Consider the following 6000-nt stretch of genomic DNA (forward strand, 5'->3'; position numbering starts at 1 on the left):
CTAATCGTACTTCCCTAAGGATAAATCGCTATTTTTTAGCTTACCGTCCTTATATCTCGAAGCTCTAAGTTAGCTTAAATATCGACGTAGATAGGAATATCGAAATATCCTTTAATACTATAAGGATTTCGAATACGCGTAGACGCCTTCGGAAAGCTAGAAGTAAGTACGAAGCTATTCCTCGAGGCCTACCTCGAGCTAGCCCTCCGCCTTCGTATAATTCTCGCGGCTCTACTACGACTAGAGCTAGTTCGATAGAATAGAGAAATATAGTTCGTCGAGAGGGACTCTATTTTAATTATATAAAACTCGGATACTATACGCGGATATACCTCGTATAAAAGGAAACCTCGGTTCGACGAGGCTCTTAGGGAAAAGCTAGACGTCGCTAGATATCGAGGCTTCTAGTAACGACTAGAATAAAGAGCCCTCGAAGGATAATAGATAATATTTAAGCTCCGAGGAGATAGAAATTAACTCCCTAGACTACTCGCTTAACTCTCTTAAGAATATAGATATAGACTTAGAATACTTTCGAGGTTATAATTTAGTAAGTAGTACCCTTAGATAGACGAAAGATACGAGAATAGTATCTATACTATTCGATATAGGCTTAAATCTCTTATTTATCTCGAAAAGAATAGCGAAGAAATTAAGAGGCGATATTAAGCTTCGAACTATTATTCCTACGAAGATTCGTCTTATAAATAGCGATATAACGATATCGAACTAATAGATTATTATCGGATTAGCCTTAGGAATCTTTCGTACTTATATCGTACTTCGAATACTTAACTAGAATATCTACGATATAATCTTAAGCTTAGACTAGCTAACGTAATATTAAGCTAAATAGAACTTTCGAGAATCTACTCTAATCCTTCGGAATAGGACTAGAATCTTAGCTTTCGTTAATCTTCGTCCTTTTCGGTATATCGACTACGAAGGAATTAAGGAAGTAGGATTAAACCTAATTAGCTATAAAGTAGTAGCTAAGTAACTTCGTAAATCGTAAGCTCCTATAAGGGTTTAGCTAGGAATTTAGAGTAATTCGTCTAACTACCGTATAACGAAGATATTATAATCCGAGCTATAAGTAGTTCTAACTAAGGTAGGGTTCCTTAATAGAATAGGTACTAGAGTATTAACTAGGATAATAAGGGAATACTCTATTCGTCGGACTATATCCTAAAATATAGGTATAGAATTACTAACGAAGTTAACTACGAACTATACTATCTAAGTAAAGGAGTATATATATATAATACTTAAGTACTACTTTAGTATATTATTATAATAGAAGTAATATAGTAATATAGTAATATATCCTCCGGTTACGTAATATAGCTTCGTTCTCTATCGGCTAACTTTCCTCGACTATTCCTCGAAACGTAGGGCGCCTATCCTAGCGACCTTATTCGTAACCTAGTTTATAATACTATCTCCTCCTTCTATCTATATTACTCTTAACGTACTTAAGGTAATCGCTTCTCCTCCGCTACGCTTCTCGTCTTCTTTCCTTATAGCTAACTATATCGCTCTTAGGTATTAAGAAGAGTCGTCGATCTTCTAAATTCGTTTATAACTAGAACGCGCGTCGCCTTAAAATTACGAACGCTATATCTTCTAATCCTAAAAATACCGCTATAGTCGTCTATATCGAATATATTAACTATAATATTATTTATTTTTATAATCGAGAGTAGTCGGTAAAATACTCTAAATATTTTCGGTACTAAAGAAACTATAATAGTACCTTTTCCGTAGAAGAATTTCGAAAAGTTAGGAAATAAAAGAAATAGTTCTAATTTAAATTCCGCCGGAAGCGCCGCGAGATTACTCGACTTCGTTAAGTTTTACTAAAGGCCTAGAAGAATCTTCTCGACGTCGAGGAGTTCGATAGTAACCTCTAGGATTCTATAGCTTAACTAGAAGTATAGTCTAGTCGTATACTTCGTCGTAAAATAAAAGCGCTAGGCGTTCTCGAGTTCGTAGAAATATTCGCCGGCGCTAACTACGAGTTAGTCCTTATCGAACTCGAGTTTATTTTTAATAGTTAATTCGTAACTAATTCGATAGACTAGAAATAAGTCCTAGGTTCCTCTAATAATATCGAGTAACTAGTTTCGAGTTAAGGTTCGTTCCTAGTTCCTAAGTATTTTCCTCCTCTAGATATTCTAACTATTTAATTAGATATTTTATCTAGTTATTTTCTTACTTATACTAGAGTATAGTTTCTATATTATAATAGAGTTCTTAGGTTTCTTTATCGATATATACTAGTCCTAGTCTAGTTCTTTCTAGTACTTTTTCTAATAGCGATTTATAGAATACTAAGTATATATTTAGTCCTTCTAGTAATTATAGCTTATAAGAAACTAGTTTTAGTATCTTCTTAATTCGATATAGACTAATTTTCGTATAATTTAATTTTTTACTTAGTCTTTATATTTTTATATTTTTTATATTAATATAAACTATCTCCCCCTCCTAGAAGTCTAGTCCCTTAGATCTTTTCTTATTTACTATTTTTATAGTTATTTTTAATATTTTATCTAATTTTATCTTTAGTAGAAAGTATAATTTATATAAGTCTTCGACTTTTATTCTTATTCTTTCCGCTATAGGTCTATCGCCTAACGATTCTTTCTTAAAGTTTAGGTATCTTTCGTAGTTCGTAAAGAACGGCGATATTTCGATTATCGATATATTATTATTAAAAGTAAATTAAGCTATTAGTAATAGCTTAACTTAATTCTTTTATTAGTAGTCTATATAGTATCGTAGATATTATTCTATTATCTAATTCGTTCTTTCCGTTTATTCGTTCGTTTATAAGTAGTATAATATAGATATCTTATATTTTATTTCTAGTAGGTCGGTTAACGATTACTAAAACTATAAATTAAATAGTTTATCTCTATTCGTAATAATAACTTCTAGTATTCTATATTATACGAATACTATTCTCGTAATTACGTATACTAGTTTCTCTACTATCGATACTTCTTTATATAGTAGTAGGTAAATATATTTTATTAGTATATCGTTTATTATAAGTATACTATCGTAAATCGTATTCGTTATAAGTTCCTTCGATAGTAGTAGTTTAACTATAAAGTCTATTACTATTCTTAACTATACTTTATCTATATTTTCCGCTAATTATAATAAGCTATATAGTTTATATCTTAAGTATTTAGCTTTATAGTATATATCGTAATTCTTAATATAATCCTTAACGTCTTTTCTTAGTTTCGTCTAGGTAAAATCTTATATTATTAGTTCGATTATCTTATTAATACCTAAATATTCTATACTTTTATCGTTATACCTTACTTATATAATTCTCTACTTTTATTCTAGTATTAATTCTATTTCTAATATCGTAAGTATTCTTATTTTTATTTTTCTATATATTAAGTAATTTTCCTTTTTCTCTAGGAGCGCTATCGACTTCGGCTCTAGTCCTTCTATATAGTTTATTCTTTTACTAAGGGTATCGACTATAACGTTTTCTATTCCTCGAATATATATAATTTTAAAATCGTAAGAGGCTAGAGTTTTAGTCTATTTAACTTATCTTTTATTAAGTTCTTTAATTATTATCTAGTATATTAGATTTTTATAGTCTAAGTATATTTACACTAGGTATTTAGCTCCCTCTAGGTATACTTTCTATATTTTTAGGTATTCTACTACTATAAGTAGTTTCTTATCGTAAATATTATAATTTACCTCGGGTTCGCTTAGCTTCCTTAAATAATATACTACTAAATAAAGCTTTCCTTATTCGTCTTTTTATTTAAGGTAGCCTTCTATTACTTTATCTAAGGCGTCTATTTCTATAGTTACTTTCTTTTCTAGGTCGAAAATATATAAGATTAGTATAGACGTTATTCGTCGCTTTAGCTCTTTAAAGGCGTTCTTATATTTTTCCTTAAAATTAAAGATTATTTCTTTTTTAGTTAGGTTAGTAATTAGTACTACGATTTTTAAGAAGTCCTTAATAAACTTCTAGTAATAGTTAATTAATTCGTAGAACGCCTATACTTTCTTAACTATTATTAGTTCTAGCTATTCTTTAATAGCTCGAACTTTCTCTTAGTTCGGTATAAGTCCTTTTAAAGATATAATATAGTCTAGGAATCTAATACTATTTTTATAGAATTCGTATTTAGATAGTTTAAGTAGAATTTTATTTTCTCTTAGCTTTTCTATTACCTTCTTTATATACTCTATATATTTCTTATAAGTCTTTAAGAAGATTAAAATATCGTCGAGATAGATAAGAACGAATATATCTAAATATTCTCTTAGAGCGTTATTTATAAATTCTTAGAACGTTAATAATATATTAGTAAGTCTAAAAGGTATAACTAGAAATTCGTAGACCCTCTATTTTATTCGGAATACCGTTTTCTATTCTTCTTCGTTAGCTATTTTAATTAGGTAATAGGCGTTCCTAGTATCTAACGCTATAAATTATACGGCGCCTAAGAGGTAATCCTATAGCTTATTCTATCGAAGAATAGAATAATAGTCCTTAATAGTTTTATTATTAAGTAGTCTATAGTTAATATATAGTTATAGTAATTTATTCTTTTTTATTATAAAGAATATACTATAGGATATAGATCTATATTTTCCTATCTTTAGTTAACTTCTTCTAATTAAGCCTTTTACTTCTAGTTTCTCGATATAGTCTTTTAGGAAGTCTTCTTTTTTTTTCGAGAGTAACTTTAACTATTCCTTATAGTTAAGTACTTCTCTTTCTTTTATAGATATTCTATAATCCTAAGGCTAATATTCTAGAAGCGCTACTTTACCTTTCTTTTCTATAAATAGTTCTCTATATTTTATATATTTCGAAAGTAGTTCTTCGATATTAGTTTAGACTAATATTTTATTTTTTAGTCGTATCTATATCGCCTTTACGAAGGGAACCTTTAAAGATAATTAATCTTCTATTTTTATTTCGTAACTATAATTCGAAAATTCGAGTTCTTTTATTTTCTAGTTTATTTAGGAGTTATATTTTTCTAGCTACTCTATTTCTAGTATAGCGTTATATTTTATCGCTATTATATTTAGGATTATTCTTTCCTAATAAGTTTCTATTAATAGTTCGACTTATCGTAGTTCTTTTCTTATCTATTCGTTCTTAAACTCTATTAGCGACCTATCTACTATTATAAGTTAATATAGTTCTATCTTTACTTTTACGTAGTCCTTTAACCTTTACGTTACGTAGTACGAGATATAATTCTCGTTTACTCTAAAGTCTATTATAAGTCGTATAGAGAGGTTCTATAGAACGATCGTAAGGACTATATATTCCGCTTTTCCTCTATCTAGCTTATATAGAGTCTAAGGCTATTATCGTAAGTAACCTAGCCTTAATAAATTATTTCCTTATCGTTTTTTAAATATATATATAGTCTTAACTCTACTATATAAGTACGTTTATTATACTCGTTTATTAATTAATATATTATCTTACTAATCGGAATCCGGAGTCGATTAGGACTTATATTCTATAGGTATTAATATAGCTTAAAGTACTATTAGTAGCTTCTTTCCGCGTAGCTAAAATAATCGAATAGGTACGTCGAATCTACTTATTCGTTAATATAAAATATATCTTCTTTCTTATCCTCCTATATTATATATAAATTTCGTATCGTTAGTACTTCTATTCTCTAGATTTTCTTCGCGTCTTCCTAGTCGAGGTTTACTATAATTTATTCGTAAGTTAAGCCTTATATATATATATATACTATCGGCGCTTAATTATATCCGTAATTCTAGTAAAATAATATATTAATTTCGTTCTATTATTCTTATAGTTTTATCCTAGAATCGTAATAAATATAGAGGTATCTTTCGGTCTCGCTAGTATATTCTATATATTTACTATATTTTTAGTACTTTATTATAATCTTAATCTAGTTCCTTATAACCTTAGCTACGTAATATTTTTCTTCTTCTTCTAACGAT

This window comes from Exophiala aquamarina (assembly GCF_000709125.1).
Source record: "Exophiala aquamarina CBS 119918 chromosome Unknown aczIA-supercont1.5, whole genome shotgun sequence".
Taxonomy (NCBI): Eukaryota; Fungi; Ascomycota; class Eurotiomycetes; order Chaetothyriales; family Herpotrichiellaceae; genus Exophiala; species Exophiala aquamarina.